This window comes from Bombina bombina, chromosome 6 (genome assembly GCF_027579735.1).
Source record: "Bombina bombina isolate aBomBom1 chromosome 6, aBomBom1.pri, whole genome shotgun sequence".
In the NCBI taxonomy this organism is placed as follows: Eukaryota; Metazoa; Chordata; class Amphibia; order Anura; family Bombinatoridae; genus Bombina; species Bombina bombina.
In genome coordinates this window covers 426,425,518-426,448,827 of record NC_069504.1, presented here as the reverse complement: position 1 = coordinate 426,448,827, position 23,310 = coordinate 426,425,518, and the positions used below count along the sequence as shown (strand labels likewise).

The window sequence follows — 23,310 nt, the reverse complement described above, 5'->3', positions numbered from 1 at the left end:
TTGAACGTTGGTATCCTTACATAACGATTCAATATTTTTAGATCCAGAACTGGTCTGAAAGAATTCTCCTTCTTTGGTACAATGAAGAGATTTGAATAAAACCCCATCCCCTGTTCCGGAACTGGAACTGGCATAATTACTCCAGTCAACTCTAGATCTGAAACACATTTCAGAAATGCTTGAGCTTTTACTGGATTTACTGGGACACGGGAAAGAAAAAATCTCTTTGCAGGAGGTCTCAACTTGAAACCAATTCTGTACCCTTCTGAAACAATGCTCTGAATCCAAAGATTGTGAACAGAATTGATCCAAATTTCCTTGAAAAAACGTAACCTGCCCCCTACCAGCTGAGCTGGAATGAGGGCCGCACCTTCATGTGGACTTAGAAGCAGGCTTTGCCTTTCTAGCTGGCTTGGATTTATTCCAGACTGGAGATGGTCTCCAAACTGAAACTGCTCCTGAGGATGAAGGATCAGGCTTTTGTTCTTTGTTGAAACGAAAGGAACGAAAACGATTATTAGCCCTGTTTTTACCTTTAGATTTTTTATCCTGTGGTAAAAAAGTTCCTTTCCCACCAGTAACAGTTGAAATAATGGAATCCAACTGAGAACCAAATAATTTGTTACCCTGGAAAGAAATGGAAAGTAGAGTTGATTTAGAAGCCATATCAGCATTCCAAGTTTTAAGCCATAAAGCTCTTCTAGCTAAAATAGCTAGAGACATAAACCTGACATCAACTCTGATAATATCAAAAATGGCATCACAGATAAAATTATTAGCATGCTGAAAAAGAATAATAATATCATGAGAAACACAATGTGTTACTTGTTGCGCTAAAGTTTCCAACCAAAAAGTTGAAGCTGCAGCAACATCAGCCAAAGATATAGCAGGTCTAAGAAGATTACCTGAACACAGATAAGCTTTTCTTAGAAAGGACTCAATTTTCCTATCTAGAGGATCCTTAAACGAAGTACCATCTGACGTAGGAATAGTAGTACGTTTAGCAAGGGTAGAAATAACTACTAGGGATCTTGTCCCAAAATTCTAATCTGTCAGACGGCACAGGATATAATTGCTTAAAACGTTTAGAAGGAGTAAATGAATTACCCAAATTATCCCATTCTTTGGAAATTACTGCAGAAATAGCATTAGGAACAGGAAAAACTTCTGGAATAACCACAGGAGCTTTAAATACCTTATCTAAACGTTTAGAATTAGTATCAAGAGGACCAGAATCCTCTATTTCTAAAGCAATTAGTACTTCTTTAAGTAAAGAACGAATAAATTCCATTTTAAATAAATATGAAGATTTATCAGCATCAACCTCTGAGACAGAATCCTCTGAACCAGAGGAATCATCAGAATCAGAATGATGATGTTCATTTAAAAATTCATCTGTAGGGAGAGAAGTTTTAAAAGATTTTTTACGTTTACTAGAAGGAGAAATAACAGACATAGCCTTCTTTATGGATTCAGAAACAAAATCTCTTATATTATCAGGAACATTCTGCACCTTAGATGTTGAAGGAACTGCAACAGGCAATGGTACTTTACTAAAGGAAATATTATCTGCTTTAACAAGTTTGTCATGACAATCAATACAAACAACAGCTGGAGGAATAGCTACCAAAAGTTTACAGCAGATACACTTAGCTTTGGTAGATTCAGCACTTGACAGCGATTTTCCTGTAGTATCTTCTGACTCAGATGCAACGTGAGACATCTTGCAATATGTAAGAGAAAAAACAACATATATATAAAGCAAAATTGATCAAATTCCTTAAATGACAGTTTCAGGAATGGGAAAAAATGCCAAAGAACAAGCTTCTAGCAACCAGAAGCAATAAAAAATGAGACTTAAATAATGTGGAGACAAAAGTGACGCCCATATTTTTTCGCGCCAAATAAGACGCCCACATTATTTGGCGCCTAAATGCTTTTTGGCGCCAAAAAATGACGCCACATCCGGAACGCCGACATTTTTGGCGCAAAATAACGTCAAAAAAATGACGCAACTTCCGGCGACACGTATGACGCCGGAAACGGAAATAGAATTTTTGCGCCAAAAAAGTCCGCGCCAAGAATGACGCAATAAAATGAAGCATTTTCAGCCCCCGCAAGCCTAACAGCCCACAGGGAAAAAGTCAAATTTTAAGGTAAGAAAAATGTTAAATTAAAATGCATTATCCCAAATATGAAACTGACTGAATGAAAATAAGGAAAGTTGAACATTCTGAGTCAAGGCAAATAAATGTTTGAATACATATATTTAGAACTTTATAAACAAAGTGCCCAACCATAGCTAGGAGTGTCACAGAAAATAAGACTTACTTACCCCAGGACACTCATCTACATATAGCAGATAGCCAAACCAGTACTGAAACGAGAATCAGCAGAGGTAATGGTATATATAAGAGTATATCGTCGATCTGAAAAGGGAGGTAAGAGATGAATCTCTACGACCGATAACAGAGAACCTATGAAATAGACCCCTTAGAAGGAGATCACTGCATTCAAATAGGCAATACTCTCCTCACATCCCTCTGACATTCACTGCACGCTGAGAGGAAAACCGGGCTCCAACTTGCTGCGGAGCGCATATCAACGTAGAATCTAGCACAAACTTACTTCACCACCTCCATCGGAGGCAAAGTTTGTAAAACTGAATTGTGGGTGTGGTGAGGGGTGTATTTATAGGCATTTTGAGGTTTGGGAAACTTTGCCCCTCCTGGTAGGAATGTATATCCCATACGTCACTAGCTCATGGACTCTTGCTAATTACATGAAAGAAACAAATGTAATACAGGTAAAGGGACTGGAACAAAGCTAAGATAGTGGCCAGAGTGTGTAACCTTGGAATACAAAGAAGCAGTGAGGAAGAATGGTACATAATTATACAACAATGGATGGATAAAGTAGTTTGCCAGCAGGGTACACATAGCACAAACAGACTGAGTACAGGAACATATCACAGAGGGAGTTACCAGTTTGCAAGTACAGAAAAGGGGGGTAATGATATCAGGAAAACTGAACCTTAATGGCCGGTTGAAACACAGCCAGTAACGACCCACTGGGGATAAACATAGTCATTTGTGACCAGAAGGAACCACTGGCTGTAGTGACTAGAAGAAATAAAGGCATTCATAGTATGCAGGGCACAAACAGTAGTGGCAATTGGGAATATAGGCAGAAATGGTCTGCAGGAACATGAGCAGCATAAATACAGGCAGTAATAGTAGGGTTGCCACCTCGGCCATGTTTTCCTGGACACTTATGAGATGTCTCTTAAAATTATATCTTGGAACATAGGGGGAATTACGTCCCCTATTAAAAGGAAAGCTATACTGAAACATGTAAGGAAACTGGGAGCTCAAATAATCTTTCTTCAAGAAACGCACCTTAAAAAAGAGGAAGCAATTAAACTAAAGGGAGGGTGGATAAAATAAATAATTTTTACCCCATGCAGTAGAATGAAAAAAGGAGTAGCAATCTTATTCAGTAAGTCCCTAGAATACACCATCAATAAAAGCATAATAGACCCGGAGGAGAGATTTATTATTCTATCAGTTAGAATTAAAGAGAGAGAATACACACTGTGTAATTTATATGGGCCTAATAATGAAGACCCAGGATTTTGGAAGATGATAAGGGATCACTTAACCACATATGCAAATAATCCACTGATAGTAGGAGGAGATTTCAATCTTACATCAAATACACTCATAGATAGGCAGAAAGAGATTGGAGCACAAAACCCAAAAAATAGGGGAAGCGGGGGGACCACATGTGCCAAAAGGAAAAGGGAAAGCTTAATACTTAAAAACTTGCGAGCTGATCTGAATATTCAACATATATGGAGAATACTTAACCCTGATGGTAGAGAATTCACATGCCTCTCTAAGTCAACACATTCTCTGTCAAGAATAGATCTTTTTTTGATATCAGAAAACTTGATTAATATAACGCATGAAGCCAGAATTGAACAGATTACACTATCGGACCATGCTCCTATAAGTATTAGCCTTAATGCACCCACAGTAAAACAAGTAGAATCTTTTTTTTCCCCAAAATATCTCCTAAATAATCAAAAATTTATAAATTATCTAAAAGAGAGATGGAGAAAATATGAGAGATTTAACAATAATTACCAAAATAAAACTAATATTTTTTTTAATACGGCCAAAGCAGTTCTCCGGGGGGAAATTGTCTCCTTTACAGCTAATTTTAAGAAGAAATTAAATCACAGGAAACAGCAATTAAATAAAACATTAACCAATGCATATGCAAAATTCCTGGATAACAGATCTAAGACCAACTGGGAGAATTATATTAGGGCAAAACAGAGCAGAGACAATGTCTTGATAGAGAATGAAGTTAAAGAAGACATGAAAAGGTGCTCTAAATTTTACAGATTTGGCAATAGAGCAGGTAGGTTCCTGGCGCAAGTAGTTAAAAACCAAAAGAAAGGCATATTTATTTCTAAAATAAGGGAGGGGGGAAAGGAGATAAATAATCTCAAAGAAATACAAGAAAAATGTTATGAATATTTTGCTAAATTATACTCGCAATTTCCCATAGATGAAGAGCAAAAAAAACAATTCTGGGAAACAGTAGAAGTTCCAAAAATAGAACTGGAACAAGTTAATAAACTTAACGAAAACATTTCAGAAGAAGAGGTATTACAAACTATCCAAAATTTAGCTAACAATAAAGCCGCTGGTCCTCTGAGTTTTATAAAATATTGGCAGAGAAAATTACACCCACATTAACACTTTTTTTTATAAAATTTTGGTTAGGACAAACCATACCAGCTAAAGATTTTAACGAATCCTCTATAATTATTATACCAAAACCAGGGAAAGACCCCCAATTATTAGAATCATATAGACCAATCTCACTATTGAATATAGACTACAAAATTATAACAAGTATTATAGCGAGAAGATTACAGCCAATATTAGAAGGAGTGGTCCATCTGGACCAGACAGGCTTTATGAAAGGTTGTTCATCTAATGTAAATCTAAGGAAATTGTACTTAACAATAGCAGACGTCTGGTACAATAAAAAATATAATGGGGTAATAGGAGAGACAGATATGGCGGTATTAGCACTTGATGCACATAAAGCGTTTGACTCGATAGTCTGGGACCACATATTCACAACATTAGATAAATATGGATTTTATGGACATTGTTATAATATGATTGAATTACTATATAAAAAATCTCAAGCATCCCTAATAATAAATAAGAATAAAACAGCATGCTTCCCACTTTTGAGAGGAACACGACAGGGATGCCCCCTATCCCCTTTAATTTTTAACCTCGCTTTGGAGCCATTACTTAAAATTCTTAGAATGAAGGTACCAGGAATAAGCATTCAGAACAAAGAAATTAAAATAGCAGCTTATGCAGATGATCTTCTAATTTTTACCAAACAATCTTCAAAAACTTTTTCTTTAATTTGCCAGCTAGTTGAACAGTTTGGAACATTCTCAGGTTACCAAATCAATAAAAATAAATCAGAGGTACTATGGCTACATAAAAACAAAGAGTCAGATAATCAAACTTTCAAAGAAATAAAACAATCATTGGTTTACCTTGGATTAAAATTTTCAAAAGACCCAGAAGAAATATATATGTTAAACCTAAGGGAAGCGGTAAGGAAGTTTTCAAATACTCTTAAAAGATGGGAAACTCTCCCCTTGTCCCTATACGGGAAAATTAACTTACTAAAAATGATAGCATTACCTTGGTTACTTTATATTTTTCAAAATATCCCCCTGCTACTAAAAAATTCAGAAAAAAAGACAATCAATCTATCTATAAAAACATTTTTGTGGGGCAAAAAAAAGGTGAGGTTAAGTTCTAGTAAATTATCATTACCAAAAAAATTCATGGGGATGGCTCTCCCTGATATAGAATTGTATAACCTTGTGGCAACAGGGAAAATAGCGATCGATTGGATGCTGGATGTAGGGCACTTTTCTGTCTTAGAGATAGAAAATCAATTAAGCAAACCCCTTCAGCTGAAAAACATACTTCATCTTGAAATCAAAAGACTTCCCCTTTATTTTAGGAGAATAAAGGTTCTAAAAGATACAGTAACAGCATGGCATAAAATTTGTAATAAATTGAACCTGAAGTTCGCAGTTTCTAAATTCCTTGCAATTAAGGGAAACCAAGACTTCCAACTAGGGTTCTCAACTGAGGTTGGCACACGGTCTATCAAAAGTGATACAAATGATAAATACGGAACAGTCTACCTTAAAGATCATAAATTTTGAAATGGCCAAAGCGCAATTTCAATGTAGGAATAATCACTACTATGCATATATACAATTAAGAGATTATTGCCTAAAATTTATAAATCTATATGGAAAAGATTGGGATTACCCAGCTTTACTACCAGTTTTTAGTGCATATAAAAACAAGAAATATTCTATCTCACTCTTATATAGCATTTTGAAACAGAAAGAGTCTGAGGACCAAATGACCAAACTTACACATAAATGGAAGGATAAATATTTCCCCAAGATAACATCAGATACTATTTTAAAGTGTATTAAGGCAGTAGAAAGAGCTACATTGGCAATGACCTTGCGCGAACAGCATATTAAAATTATATGGATGACTTATATAACACCAGAAGTAATGTTTAAATGAGGGAAAGAACAGCATAAATACAAATGTGAGAAATGTAAAAACGATAAAGCCAACTTAGTTCATTGTCTATGGAACTGCCCAAAATTACAAAGATTTTGGAGAATGGTAACATTTTGGGGCAATAAAATTTGTAATATTCAACTGGTTTTACAGCCAGAACATGTGATATTTTTAAGCTTTAAGGAATCAGAAGCCTTACATTGTAAAGTATTTTTTGCAATGCTTATTATATTAAGCAGGAATCTGGTCTTAAAAGATTGGAAGAGTGAACGAGCACCTTCGCTTAAAACACTAAAAAATGTAGTACAGAAACAATTCTTGATTGAGCAAAATGACATCTGGACTAATGTTGAAGTAAATGTTAGTAAGTTTTTTGAAAAATGGAAGTTCTGGATTAGGATCCAGGATAAAGATACCCAAAGGGAAATTATATCAAGGTTTGAAAATACCCTATATATAATGGAAAGTAGACTTAGAGGGGAGTGGTTATGAAATAAGCAGGGAAGTGAAGTTAAGGAACATAACAAATAATATTATCTGTCACTATATAATCTTATGTTAAAGTTTCTTCTTCCCTTTTGCTTGTTTTACTTTTAGTTTTTTTTGTTTTTCTTTTCTTTTTTTTGTTTTTCTTTCCCTTCTTTCACCTATGGTACTCTTATCGCATATATTTCTATATGGTGAAAGTGAGGTCAAAACGATTGTAAGCAATATAGCAATTGTATTTGTTTGAATGTTGTTGTTTTTCTCTGACTTATGACAAATTCCAAGTCTGTATAAATATGTTAAATTATGAATAAAAATAATATATAAAAAAAAAAAAAAAGAGTCACACATGCTGCAGGGAGGAACATGCATTGTGCACCTAAACAGCATATGAATAGTGTGATGAGAGCAGGATGTGATGTCACTAGTATGTGGGCGGGGCTCAGGTCCGGTGTCTGTGTCGCAGTTAGTTTAGTACAATCAACCTGACTAGATGTGTATTGTTATGCTCTGCAATAAAATAGAGTTGTACCATCATTGCTGTGTCCTGCATATGTCCTGCATCTCATGACATGGTGTCAGAAGTTCTGGACTACGCTTCTGTTCCTGATCGATTGCAATGTCAAAGTTTACCCCACCTGAGCCTTTTGACTTTTCTCAGCCTGCAGCTTGGCCCACATGGCGTCAGCGGTTTCAGCGCTTCAGGATTGCATCCAAACTGAACAAGGAGAGTGGTGAAGTACAAGTTAATTCTCTTTTATACTCTATGGGGAAAGATGTAGAGCCAGTGTTCAATGCTTTTACTTTCCAAGAAGGGGAAGAAGTTAACTTTGATATAGTTATGGATAAACTCAGTGCCCACTTTGTGCCCAAAAGAAATGTGATTCATGAGAGAGCTTGTTTTCACAAACGTAATCAGCGTGTGGGAGAATCTGTGGAGTCATTTGTGCGCAGCCTGTATGAATTAGCTGAATTCTGTGAGTTTGGTGTTGCTAAAGAAGAGCAAATCAGAGACAGAATAGTTATTGGAATTGCAGATGCTGAAGTCTCCCTGAAGCTGCAGTTAGAGCCTGATTTAACGTTAGATGGGGCTATTAGGATGGCCCGCCAGAGTGAACTGGTGAAAAAGCAAAGTGCTGATCTGAGGTCTGAGAGTATTGTGGATGAAGTGCAACAGTCTAGGAAAATTACTAGTGAAAGGCACAGTGTGAGCGGTAGATCTAAAGTACTGGAAAGGCCTAGAAGTGGATGGGCGCAACATGGCCGATGCACACGGTGCTACCGGGCTCATGATCAGAGTGCTATATGCCCGGCCAGAGATAAAAGATGCAGAAAATGTAACAGAATAGGCCATTTTGAAGTGGTGTGTAAAACTGAATACATTAAGGAGATGCAGGTGGACAGTGACCAGGAGGGTCAGGAAGTGTCTTTTGTGGGGTCTGTTGTGGAACGGACAAGCTCAGAGGAAGATTGGAAAGTTACTTTTACTGTAATGGGAGCCAAAGTTGATTTTAAGATTGACACAGGAGCAGATATCACTGTAATGTCTTTTGCTGAATTTATGAAACTGCCTCGACAGCCCCAGCTGGCGAAGGTTACTACAAATGTCCATAGTCCTGGTGGCCGCATTGATTGTGTGGGGAAATTTCTTGCCAGCTGTGAGTACAAACAGAGGAAGTTCACCATGTGGGTGCATGTGATCCGAGGTCAGTGTGTTAACAGTTTATTGAGCAGAAAAGCAGCCTGTGACTTGGGCCTCGTGGCCAGAGTGAATGAGATATCTGAAGATATGTTTGGCGAGTTGGGCCTACTGAACTGCAAACCTGTCCGTATAGCACTTAAAAGTGACGCAGTCCCATACAGTATTTCTACTCCTCGTAGAATTCCGTTCCCGCTCATGCCTCAAGTGGAGAAAGAGCTCATGCGCATGAAGTCTATGGGGGTTATTGAAGAGGTTGTTGAAGCAACTGATTGGTGTGCCCCCATTGTTCCAGTTGCAAAGAAAAACGGAAAGGTGCGCATCTGTGTGGACCTGAAAAGGTTGAATGAGGCAGTGAAGAGGGAGAGATTTGTGCTGCCGACATTGGAAGATATAGCCCCGAAGTTGGCTGGGGCGAAGTTCTTTTCCACATTAGACGCTTCTAGCGGCTTTTGGCAGATCCCCCTGGATCCAAAGTGCCGCAAACTGACTACCTTTATCACACCGGTAGGTCGGTTCTGCTTCTGCAGACTCCCCTTTGGGATATCCTCTGCTCCTGAAATCTTTCAAAGGGAAATGAGTTCTCTCCTGAGTGGCCACGTGGGCACAGCGGTCGTCATGGACGACATTCTAGTGTATGGGTCTACAGTGGAGGAGCATGATCAGCGTTTGAGTTGTGTGCTGCAGGCTATCAAAGAGTCTGGGCTGAAGCTGAATAAAGAAAAATGTCATTTTAGGAAAACTGAATTATGCTACTTTGGGCATATCATCAACGGGGATGGCATCAAGCCGGACCCCGAGAAAATTCGGGCTATTGAACAGATGAAAAGCCCTTCTGATGTACATGAGCTGAGACAGATATTGGGCCTTGTAAATTACGTGGGCAAGTTTCTTCCAGATTTATCTACAGTTTTACACCCTATCACAGAGTTGCTTAAGAAAGATGTTGCCTGGGTCTGGGGACCCTCACAGGAAAAAGCGTTCCTGCATGCCAAGTCACTGCTGGGGTCTGCCCCAGTGCTGGGGTTCTACGACCCTTCAAAAAAGACTGTGGTTAGTGCTGATGCAAGCAGTTATGGGTTGGGGGCTGCACTCCTGCAGTTGAATGACAACAAACTACAGCCCATCGCCTACTGTTCCCGCACACTGACGGCTGCGGAGTCAAAATACGCTCAAATTGAGAAAGAGTGCCTGGCTGCAGTTTGGGCCTGTGAGCGCTTTCAGCGTTATCTAGTGGGTTTGGAGAAATTTAGTCTGGAAACTGACCACAAACCGCTAGTCCCTCTAATCAATTCTTATGACATTGACAAAACACCCTTGAGATGCCAGAGACTTTTAATGAGACTGCTCAGGTTCAATGTTCAGGCAGTGCATGTGCCGGGGAAACAACTGGTTGTGGCAGATACACTTTCCAGGCTCCCGCTGGCTGCTGCTGAAGAATCCTCCACGGAATCGGATGTGAAAGTGTATGTTGATTCAGTTCTGGCCTCTAAGTCCATTTCTTCAAGGAAACTGGAAGAGATAAAGAAAGAGACATATTTGGACACAGATCTGCAAGAAGTTATAAGGTACATAAAAGATGGCTGGCCCGAGAGCCGGGCAGCCTGGATGTCTTTAAATGCTTACCAGCCAGAGAGGTTGCAGCTCACGGAGCTGGAGGGGTTGGTGCTGTTCCAAGACCGCATTGTAATTCCTGTCAGCATGAGGAAGGAGATGTTAAACAGGATTCATGATGGCCACCTAGGCATTACAAAGTGCAGAGAAAGGGCAGCTACAGCTGTGTGGTGGCCTGGGATCAGCTCCGACATTGCAAATCACGTGTCTAAATGTGCCTTTTGCCGGGAACGCCGGCCTACTCAGAGAAGGGAGCCCTTGATGTCTACTCCGCTGCCTGCGGGGCCATGGCAGAAAATAGCTGCTGATTTGTGTGAACTGCACAGGAAAAAGTTTATTGTTGTGATCGACTACTATTCCAGGTATTTGGAAATTGCACCCCTGAATGATATCACAAGTCAGGCCGTTATCATTCGCCTGAAGAGCTTGTTCGCCCGCTGGGGCATTCCAATGGAGCTGGTGAGTGATAATGGTATGCAGTTCGCTTCTACAGAGTTCAGTGCTTTCAGCAGGGAATATGATTTTGTACATTCCACGTCAAGTCCACATTATCCGCAGGCCAACGGAATGGCTGAAAGGGCAGTTCAAACAACAAAATTCATTCTAAAGCAATCTGAGCCGTACCTAGCCCTCTTGTCTTACAGGGCGACGCCCATTCAAGCCACCGGGTTTAGCCCGGCACAGCTGATGCTAGGACGCCAGATTCGCACCACTTTACCCTCAGTGGGTGTCTTCAAGCCGCCTGGCCCTGTTCCTTGGGACGAAGTCCTTAGGAGGGATGAAGAGGCCAAAAAGGGTTATCGTTTCTTCTACGACAGGAGACATTCTTTCAGGCCTTTACAGGAACTGAAAGCGGGCCAAAGTGTCAGAATTAAACTGGATGATGAGAAGAAATGGAAGACGCCTGCTACGATAGTGGGCCGCTCTCCAGAACCAAGGTCTTACACAGTCCTTACAGAGGGAGGGACGGTTACACGCCGTAACCGAAGACATCTTCAGCCTGTACCTGAGAGTCTGGAACCGGATACCTCAGTACCACCGCCGGTGGGATCACCTGTTCTAAGAGAGGTGCCTTCCCCTCAGCAAGATCACAGCGGGGATATATCTTTGCCTCCAGCAGACTCTTGTTCACCATCTTCTGTATCAGAGGACAGTTCATGCAAAGTTACATCAAGCGGAAGAGTGGTGAAACTTCCGGCCCGATACAGGGACTGACTTTAGCTAGAACAGTGACCGGAAGTATGGGCAGAATAATCCCATGGTCACTGTGGACTAGGGTAATCTACCCTGATGTCCAAGTCAGGATGTAATTTATTTGTTCATGTTTTCTAATCTATCTGTTTTTATAATGTTCAAAACCAAAAATGTTGTTGTATACCCTGTTGGTGTACCTTGTTATTTATTATATGCAAATGTATGCTTTGCCTTTGAAAAAGGGGAAGATGTGATGAGAGCAGGATGTGATGTCACTAGTATGTGGGCGGGGCTCAGGTCCAGTGTCTGTGTCACAGTTAGTTTAGTTTAGTACAATCAACCTGACTAGATGTGTATTGTTATGCTCTGCAATAAAATAGAGTTGTACCATCATTGCTGTGTCCTGCATATGTCCTGCATCTCATGACAAATAGTAAGAACAAGTTCTGGCTATAATACTTGCACTGTTCTCAAACAGTTTAAACAATATTAGTTCACTCAAGAATCTATAAGATCAAATAAGAGATATGCGTGCAACAGCCATACAGTATCTATTTTTTTGGTGAAAAGGGACATGAATCCTAGGGTAGATGTGTAAATTAGATTGAGTGATCGAACAGGATGTGTTCGAAAACGAGCTAGATTTAATAGAAATACAATACAGTATATAGAATCCAGTTTTGTATAGAAAAGCCAGGTTCCGGTTTTTACCAACACCAGTCACATTACTCTGACAAATGGAATAACTCATTTTGGCATATAACACGGAAGAACGGTGTAATGCGACATTAACTCTACACTATAAAGGCTTTAATATAATATCCACTGTAAAAAAAAAGATCTTTCATAAAGCACTAATGGGTTATATAGATCTTTTGAGGAAAAGTATTATTGCTGCACTGCCCTTTTCCTTATCACGACTATAGTCTGAGAGTAAGGATTATAGTAAAATAAGCAACGCTGGCTTCATAAAATTCTTTTAGAAGCCAAAAAAACGTCAATTCACTTTTTTGATTGCTCAGCAGCGAGTCCAGCGACAGTGCTGAATCAGCTCCATAGTTCCCACCCATCCTCAGACACATGATCTCCAGTCATATGACTGAGTCCGAGTGTTATACAGGAACAAAACAAGAAAAGTTCTACGCTGTAAGGGGCTGGTGAGTGCTGCATGTAGCTGGGTTATAAAATGTTCATTCATGTGGGACATAGCGTGAAAATGTAAACCCTGTAATGTGCATTAACATATTTGATGCGTAGTAATTTTAAGCTGGGCTTGTATTTCAATTATATATGTAATTATTAATATAACGATTTTAATAACAGAGAACCCATCAATGTGTATATCCTGAGGGCAGAAATGTATTTACTTATTCTTCCTTGCAGTTTGCTATACACCTGTATTTTTCTAATGTATTACAAATGTACATATTAACACAAACATGCTGTGCATGCAAAACCATTGCTATGTAAAATACGTTATATCCATCATCTATACATTCACGTACAGTACATGGAAGGTTGTAGTATACTATACAGATTCCCATAACCTGTAGATTTGATTGTATTAGTCCCGTGGTTCCGAAATATTTCCCAGTAATTATAAAAACTGAGACTCAATATAAATAAAAATAATGAAACATACTTGTGATAGAGCAAATACCAGTAGTAATACTTTCTATATAACACAGGGTGATGTTTCTCATTCTCATTTCCTGCTATCAACATTGTTTTCCTTTTCTGTTAATAGACGAGGGTGTTTTCTTTATGAGATAAATCTGTAAGACATAGCTGATCCTCACAGAGCCTGGGTGGAAAAGGTCCTAATGTTTTTACTTATCACTAATATTTTGGATTTTTGTACATATTTCTGTATACAAAGATATAAAATTAGTGGCTGACACCTAAACAATTCTCTCTGGCTACCAAGTTTCATATTAAGATAACATTTTAATTGCAGAGTTATTATACACAACCTTATGCTGAAGCCATTTTTATTCTTTTTGCATGTAAACACCCATTTCAGTGTTTACATTTTTTGTGATCTAACTTCATAATTTTATATTTTTCAGTGGGATAGTAACCTTTAAAACTAACTTTACTTTTGCATAAGTATTTAAAAAAATACACCATACACCAAACAACCTAACAACTTACAGCTAGAAGTTGCTGGCAGATTATTATTACTATTAGCTGACAGCTGTATGCAGGACCACTTATCTGAAAAAGGTGGATTTCTGCTTGGCCTCTCCTCTTTCAAAAGAGTGTATCCATGTACCCCATTTAGTACTTATCTTTAGGCATGTTAGGGTTCCTTTTAAAGCACAGAGCGCCCAGTAGGCTAGCGATTGCAATACCTAAGTGAACACCCAGCTATTACCTTGTGGAGTAAATATTGCAGGTAGCTTAATGCAATTTTTACGACAGTTACCTGCCAGTTATAGGAGTATGCTCCTCTATGTTTTGTGATAGGGATTCTAAAAAAGCCTCCTCCCACTTATCAAGCAACTCAGAGGTGCTTTTATTGCTCAGGAGAACCATTACCATGACGAGGACTTGCAGATTAAAGGGTAAATCTTCTTTTTCACATGAGGTATCTAATTCTCCTCTGTTTAAATCAAGAAAGTGAGATTGGGGGCTCCATGTTAGTGATTACTTAAATCACGTGAAGAACAAGTGGCCCCTTATTTTCATGTCATAATTTAGACAGGAAAATTAAACCAGAGGACAATACAGTATCATCACCAGCACCTTAGAGTTTAAAGGGGTTAGAGTGATACTTTCACTTTAGTGCTCTATTTTTTTATTGCATTGCTCTTTTGCAAAATTAAAATGCAAATGTACCTGTTGTTCTGCCCCTTTAAAAAAAAAAAAAAATAAGAAAAAAAAGTAGTTCCTCGAGTCTGTCTGCCATGGCATGAGCAGCCTTGAGTGCACACCTTTTACATTTTGAACACCCAACACACAAAGTAACCCTGACCCCCCCCCCAACTCTATGAACCCTAACCATAACTATTGTCTGTCACTATTAACCCTAGCCATGACTACACTCCATCCCTCCTGCTTTAACTGCAGATACCACCCAATTTTTGTAATTAAAGGGCCATGATGCCCACATTTTTTCTTTCATGATTTAGAAAGAGAATGCATTTTTAAACATCTTTCTAATTTACTTCTATTATCTAATTTGGTTTATTCTCTTGATATTCATTGCTGAAAAGCATATCTAGATATGCTCAGTAGCTGCTGATTGGTTGCTGCACATAGAAGCCTCATGTGATTGGCTCACCCATGTGCATTGCTTTTTCTTCAAATAAGGATATCTTAAAAAATGAAGCAAAATAAATAATAGAAGTAAATTGTAATGTTGTTTAAATTTGTATGTTCGATCTGAATCATGAAAGAAAGATTTTGGGTTTAGTGGCCCTTTAACTGTCAAGAAAATAAAGATGTTCCATTCCTGGCATATAACCTTCTGACTTTGGTCCTCTACTTTGGTTAATTGCTAAACTAATCAGAATTTCTTTAGAAAGGGATAAAGCCAACCCTGACCAGGAGCAGCCTATATAAATAAACCTTTTAAAAATACATTTTAACAGCTGATGTGAACCAGAAGTGTAAGCTTAAAGGAAACCTAAAGTCAAAATTAAACTTTCATGGTTCAGATAGTTCTATTATCAAATAGTCTTTTTATATACCCACGCTTTCTGAGGCATGGCACCAGCTCCTATTGGGCATGTGCACAAGTTCATAGTGTATACATATACTAATCTGTGATTGGCTGATGGTTGTCACATGATATAGGGGCCAGCAAATAGGGGGAAACTAAATTTGACATTTTAGAATGTGTTATTGCATTGGGTTTTTGGTTAATCATGCAATTCTATTGTATTTAATGGTACGTTAATTAAAGGGATGATAACTATAGATCACGTATATGAAATAGCACTATTTATACACGTTAAAAGGGCATTAAACCCACATTGTTCTTTCATGATTCAGAAAGAGCATGTGATTTTAAACAACTTTGCAATTTACTTCTATTATTTAATTTGCTTCCTTCTCTTGTTATCCTTTGCTGAAATGTTTAGCTTGGTAAGCTCAGGAGCAGCAAAGAACCAAGGTTCTAGCTGCTGATTGGTGGCTGCATATATATACCAATTTTCATTGACTCACCAATGTGAGCAGTTAGAAACCAGTAGTGCATTGCTGCTCCTTCAACAAATGATACCACGAGAATGAAGCAAATTTGATAATAGAAGTAAACTGGAAAGTTGTTTAAAGTTACAGTATATGTTCTACCTAAATCATGAAAGATGTTTTTTGGGTTTCATGTCCCTTTAAAGCTGAGACTTAAGGCTAGATTGCTCACTAGATGATAAACAGATCTTTCACTGCTTTATTGGTGGATAATGACATAAATTACTCAAAACTAATTTTTTTTAACAAAACAAAGATTGAAAAAAAGAAATTAAAAAGTGTAATGCAGTAATACATTGTCCACTTTTAGATGCAACAAACAAATACCTTTGTGTCCCTTTTATTATTATGATAGCTTTAGGTATATCCCATTTATTCTTGAATTCCCTTACATTTATTCCATAAATCAACCACCCTTTGAAGTGAAAAATGCTGTTGTCTTAATAGCACCTCTAAGTTATACATATGAAGGGTACATTCAGCAATAAATACATTTTATGCACCTCTCTCTAATCACGGGGTGCTGATATTTTAGAACCTAGGTTACACTGCAGGTATCTAAAGGAGAGTTGCAGCACATGTGCAAACACATCAGCACTGGAATATAGTGAAAGATAGTTTTCAACATGGTGACACCCATGACTAGAGGGAGGTGGGGAAAATGTACGCTCTATTACAAGTTAATCACAATGCGAATGTGAACACGCGTTCGCATTGCACTCACAAGAGCGCACTTCCATAGGCTCCTATGGGAGTCTTGTTCTGATGCTGTCACAGACAGCATCAGAACTTCACTCAGCAAAGAGGGTGAGTAGCGCAGCATTTTAAAATATATATGTATGTGAATATATACATAAATAATTATGTGTTAATGTTTACAGTATATATACATATTAACACATAAATATATATGTGTATAGTCATATACATATATATTTATATTGCAGTCTATTGAAACACACAGTTCCCATAGACTACAATGTAAAGGCACTTTTTAGTGCTGTTTTTTTTCTAACACCCCACACCCACCAACTTTAGACCCCAAAATCTACCTAGTGCAGATGTTTTTAACCCCTTAATGACCACAGCACTTTTCCATTTTCTGTCCGTTTGGGACCAGGGCTATTTTTACATTTCTGCGGTGTTTGTGTTTAGCTGTAAATTTCCTCTTACTCGTTTACTGTACCCACAAATATTATATACCGTTTTTCTCGCCATTAAAGGGACTTTCTAAATATACCATTATTTTCATCATATCTTATCTTTTACTATTAAAAAAGTATAAAATATGAGGAAAAAATGCAAAAAAACACACTTTTTATAACTTTGACCCCCAAAATCTGTTACACATCTACAACCACCAAAAACACCCATGCTAAATAGTTTCTAAATTTTGTCCTGACTTTAGAAATACCCAATGTTAACATGTTCTTTGCTTTTTTTGCAAGTTATAGGGCCATAAATACAAGTAGCACTTTGCTATTTACAAACCACTTGTTTTCAAAATTAGCGCTAGTTACATTAGAACACTAATATCTTTCAGGAATCTCTGAATATCCATTGACATGTATATTTTTTTTTAGAAGACATCCCAAAGTATTGATCTAGGCCCATTTTGGTATATTTCATGCCACCATTTCACCACCAAATGCGATCAAATAAAAAAAATTGTTCACTTTTTCACAAATTTTTTCACAAACTTTAGGTTTCTCACTGAAATTATTTACAAACAGCTTGTGCAATTATGGCATAAATGGTTGTAAATTTTTCTCTGGGATCGCCTTTGTTCAGAAATAGCAGACATATATGGCTTTGACGTTGCTTTTTGGTAATTAGAAGGCCGCTAAATGCCACTGCGCACCACACGGGTATTATGCCCAGCAGTGAAGGGGTTAATTAGGGAGCATATAGGGAGCTTTTTGGGGTAATTTTATCTTTAGTGTAGTGTAGTAGACAACCCAAAGTATTGATCTAGGCCCATTTTGGTATATTTCATGCCACCATTTCACCGCCAAATGCGATCAAATAAAAAAAAAAGTTAAATTTTTCCAAATTTTAGGTTTCTCACTGAAATCATTTACAAACATTTTGTGCAATTATGGCACAAATGGTTGTAAATGCTTCTCTGGGATCCCCTTTGTTCAGAAATAGCAGACATATATGGCTTTGGCGTTGCTTTTTGGTAATTAGAAGGCCGCTAAATGCCGCTGCGCACCACACGTGTATTATGCTCAGCAGTGCAGGGGTTAATTAGGGAGCTTGTAGGGTTAATTTTAGCTGTAGTGTAGTAGACAACCCCAAGTATTGATATAGGCCCATTTTGGTATATTTCGTGCCACCATTTCACTGCCAAATGCAATCAAATTATAAAAAAAATTGTTAACTTTTCACAAACTTTAGGTTCCTCACTGAAATTATTTACAAACAGCTTGTGCAATTATGGCACAAATGGTTGTAAATGCTTCTCTGGGATCCCCTTTGTTCAGAAATAGCAGACATATATGGCTTTGGTGTTGCTTTTTGGTAATTAGAAGGCCGCTAAATGCCACTGCGCACAACACGTGAATTATGCCCAGCAGTGAAGGGGTTAATTAGGTAGCTTGTAGGGAGCTTGCAGGGTTAATTTTAGCTTTAGTGTAGAGATCAGCTTCCCACCTGACACATCAGACCCCTCCTCCCAAAGAGCTCTCTTCCCTCCCCCACCCCACAATTGTCCCCGCCATCTTAAGTACTGGCAGAAAGTCTGCCAGTCCTAAAATAAAAGGTATCTATTTATTTATTTATTTTTTTAGCATATTTACATATGCTGCTGTAAGATCTCCCCCCCCCCCAAAAAAAAACAGCTCTCTAACCCTCCCCCTCTGCCTTATTGGGGGCCATCTTGGGTACTGGCAGCTGTCTGCCAGTACCCAGTTTGCAAATAAAAATGTTTGTTTTTTAATTTTTTTGTTTTTTTCTGTAGTGTAGCTCCCCCCCCCCCAAGACCAATCCCCCACCCCCTCCCAGATCCCTTAGATTACTTTTAATGTTTCTGTAGTGTAGTGGCTCCCACCCTCTCCCTTCCCGTGCACGCCCCCGCCCGCCGCCTCCCGTGCTCGCCCCCGGCGATCCCGCCCCCCTCTCTGACTTTGAAGCCATCGATGGCCGCCCGCCCGCCTCCCACTTCAGCTCCCACCCACCAACGAATGCAGCCATCGATGTCCGGTGCAGAGAGGACCACAGAGTGGCTCTCTCTGCACCGGAGGGGTAAAAAATGTTATTGCAGGATGCCTCGATATCGAGGCATCCTGCAATAACCGGAAAGCAGCTGGAAGTGATCAGGATCGCTTCCAGCTGCTTTCCAGACCGAAGACGTGCAGGGTACGTCCTTGGTCGTTAAGTGAATTTTTTTAGAGGACGTACCCTGCACGTCCTCAGCCGTTAAGGGGTTAATTAAAACATTTTTTAATTAAAAACTAAAATGCCCTCTATTTTGAGGGCATTTGTGGCACTTTGAAAATTAACCAGAGATTAGATCTCTGGTTCATTTTCTAAGAGTGCTAAATGCTACCTGCAAGCTATTGGTAGCAATAATCAGCCACTTGTAATGGCTAGATAATTATTGCGCTCATTTGTGGGAGCGCAATAATTAAGTTCTCCACTTGTAATCTAGCCCTTAGTGTTTAATGTCTTTTTAAAGGGACAGTCTAGTCAAAATTAAACTTTCATGATCCTGAATGGGCATGCAATTTTTAAACAACATTCCAATTTACTTTTATCATCAAATTTGCTTTGTTTTCTAGTGATTCTTTTTTGAAAGGTAAACCTAAGTAGGCTCATATGCTAATGTATAAACCCTTGAAGGCCGCCTCTTATCCCTGTGCATTTTGACAGTTTTTCAAAGCTAGTTCATGTGTGCCATTTAAATAACATTGTGCTCACTTCCGTGGAGTTATTTGAGTCAGCACTGATTGGCTAAAATCCAAGTCTGTCAAAAGAATTGTAATAAGGGGGCAGTTTGCAGAGGCTTAGATACAAGGTAATCACAGAGGTAACAAGTGTATTAATATAACTGTTGGTTATGCAAAACTGGGGAATCCTATATTATAAAAGGCCAAGTGTGTTTGTCTGAAGCCGTCATGCGCAGTAGAGACTACGCGCGGACAAACACACCTGGCCTTCAGCTGCAGAGTAGTGCGCACTGTGGAAGCTGCCTGGTGGGGGCGTGACCGGTGTCGGGCGTGCCGTGATGGGGGCGTGACCGGTGGGCGTGGCGGGCATGGCGAGGGGGCATGGCCGGCGGGCGTGACGAGGGCGTGGCCTCGTGGGAGGGGCGTGGTCGGCGGGAGAGACCCAGAGGAAGGAAGGAAAGAATTTAGAAAGAAAGCGAGCAGAAGAGGGGGGAAGAGCAAAAGAGGGAGAGAAAGAGGGGGAGAGAGAGAGCTCAAAAGAGAGGGGGGAGAGAGAGAGAGCTCAAAAGAGAGGGGGGGAGAGAGAGAGCTCAAAAGAGAGGGGGGAGAGAGAGCGCAAAAGAGGGAGAGAGAGAGAGCGCAAAAGAGAGGGGGAGAGAGAGCGCAAGAGAGGGGGAGAGAGAGCGCAAGAGAGGGGGAGAGAGAGCGCACAAAAGAGGGGGAGGGAGAGAGCGCGCAAAAGAGAGGGGGGGAGAGAGAGCGCAAAAGAGAGGGGGGGAGAGTTTAAAAGAGAGCGCAAAAGAGAAGGGGGAGACAGAGTGCAAAAGAGGGAGAGAGAGAGCAAAAGAGGGAGAGAGAGAGTGCAAAAGAGGGAGAGAGAGCGCAAAAAAGAAGGGGTGAGAGCGCAAAAAAGAGGGGGGAGAGAGCGCAAAAGAGTGGGGGGAGAGAGAGAGCTCAAAAGAGAGGGGGGGAGAGAGAGCTCAAAAGAGAGGGGGGGAGAGAGAGCTCAAAAGAGAGGGGGGGGAGAGAGAGCTCAAAAGAGAGGGGGGAGAGAGAGTTTAAAAGAGAGGGGGGAGAGAGAGTGCACAAAAGAGGGGGAAAGAGAGTGCAAAAGAGAGGGGGAGAGAGCGCAAAAGAGGGGAAGAGAGAGTGCAAAAGAGGGGAAGAGAGAGCAAAAGAGAGGGGGAGAGAGAGAGCAAAAGAGAGGGGGAGAGAGAGCAAAAGAGAGGGGGAGAGAGAGCAAAAGAGAGGGGGGAGAGAGAGCAAAAGAGAGGGGGGAGAGAGAGCAAAAGAGAGGGGGGAGAGAGAGCGCAAAAGAGGGGGGGAGAGAGAGAGCAAAAGAGGGGGAGAGAGCAAAATAGGGGAGAGAGAGAGCAAAAGAGGGGGAGAGAGCAAAATAGGGGAGAGAGAGAGCAAAAGAGGGTGAGAGAGAGCAAGAGGGGGGAGAGAGCAGGTGAGGGGGAAGAGAGAGAGCGAGCAAAAGAGGGGAGAGAGAGCAAAAGAGGTGGGAGAGAGAGAGCAAAAGAGGGGGGAGAGACAGCACAAAGAGGGGAGAGAGAGAGCAAAAAAGGGGAGAGAGAGAGAGAGCAAAAGAGGGGGGAGAGTGCAAAATAAGGGGGAGAGAGAACTCAAAAGAGAGGGGGGAGAGAGAGAGCGCGCAAAAGAGAGGGGGGGGAGAGAGAGGGAGCAAGGGTTGGAACCGCGGTACCTAAAAAATTGGCCCGTGTACACGGGCTTTAGGACTAATGGGTAATAAAGGGATTATCTATCTTTTTTTAAACAATAAAAATTCTGGTGTAGACTGTCCCTTTTAAGATAATGAAGTCTTTCTTAGCAATTATTTTTATCTTTGTAGACTACATATCATTCTCTGTAACCCATCTAGATACATTTACCCGAACTGTGCTCAATATAGTGCCTATTTGTAAAATATTCAGCATTGTTGGATGTCAAAACCACACAAGCTATAAGTATAATTTCTATAGCCTGACTGTTTAACTAAGCCAAAACATGTCATGGTATTAAAAAGCAGGTTCCTTGGGAAATGAATAAAGTCTTTATCCTTGTCTGAAATCTTAATACCACTAGTTTGTGGTGGAATGTCAGAGATTGCTCAATGTCTGTACATTGCTGTCATGGCAAAATTAAAAGAAAAAAAAGCAAGGTCATTTATATTTTGTAAGTTAAAGAAGCATAACTCCAAAATGAACATAAAAATAAATAATTATATTGAAGCTTTGCAAAAATAATAATAATACAAAAATAACTACCCCCCTCAAAACATTGTGGAAATTCAGACAGTTGGCAATAATGAGTTTTTTGGGCAGGCAGGGCCAACAATTTACTCTTATTTCTGTACAATTTTCTGTTCAAATATAAACACTGTAGCTAGCAACATTTAGCAAGACCAGATGGGAAACCCAAAATCATTACAGAATATGCAGAATGATATCGAGAAAGACATTGTTGCACACACATTTATTGATTGCAGGATATTACAGTATCTTAAAATAAAATTGCCTTCTATCTGGAATAATTCATATGATGATATTTTACCTATGTTTGCAAACTAAAGCTTTCTTCTAAAAGTGCTTGATCTACTGAAGAAAACAAGGTATGCTTTGTGTAGTGACTTCACAAAAAATATATTGAAGTAAATGCAATGAGTGTCAAACAAATAAAAATGCTTATGAAATTTCTCAGCAATCAAGTGGTATCTTTTGGAAGCTACTAAGGGCTTCATCCTGATTACCTTTCTGTCCTTGATTTTGATTCCAGGGCCCAAAAATGTCAATGCTTTTAACTCAAATTGATTATTTGTGTCCTCCTTATGGACTTTAAGAATGAACCCTTACTTTTTAATGTTTACTTGTACCTGAGATATAAGCACCAGGAAGTGGAAGGGAATCTATTCTGTTAGGTGCAATTGAGGATGTTAAGAAATACTACTGTATCTCTTCTTTGAAACAACTAACATGATTTCCTCTTGTTTAGTAAAACATACCCACAAATCCTGCTGTACTGTATATGGTGCTTCTAAATTGCTCCTTCTACTTTACAGATCTTTCTAATAGTAGTTGTTCCTATTCAGTTATTATGAGTCTTAGCAGTTGTTTACTCTTTGTTTATTATGAGTCTTTGTTGTTATTAATGGTAGGAGATTGTAACAGAAAATAAACATGTTTAGATAATAATTTTCTTATAGCAGTTTTGGTTTCTGTTGCTGAGGTGCCAGTCTGCAAATTCTGCACTATGTACTTTAAAGGGAGATATAAACCAATTGTATCAGCAGGGGAGGGGGTGCTGATCTTGGTGCTAGACAGGTGCAGGTTAATGTGTATGCCTGCCTGTCACTCAAGCTTGCACACTTAGGACACAGTACCAATTAGCTGCTAAGTATACTCTGAGATCAGCACCAGATATGATTAATATGTGAAAATCTCTGTTAAAAATTCTAATGCATCCTTAATGTTCTGTTTTCTGTTTGAAAACACTTTTAAGCTTTATAGAGAATAAAAACATGTATCCACAGGGTGCTTGCCCCATTTACTACTTAGGAATGTAC

General features: G+C 39.4%; 1 protein-coding gene across 1 annotated transcript in view; it reads left to right on the top strand.

Moving 5' to 3' along the window:
• The first annotated feature begins 12,757 nt into the window (after positions 1-12,757).
• The window catches only part of GNPDA1 (glucosamine-6-phosphate deaminase 1), a 129,473-nt gene continuing 118,920 nt past the window's right edge, over positions 12,758-23,310 (top strand). The window contains exon 1 of the mRNA XM_053717167.1: positions 12,758-12,815. The gene's annotated coding sequence lies outside the window, so the exon portion shown is untranslated. The remainder of the gene's footprint in view (positions 12,816-23,310) is intronic.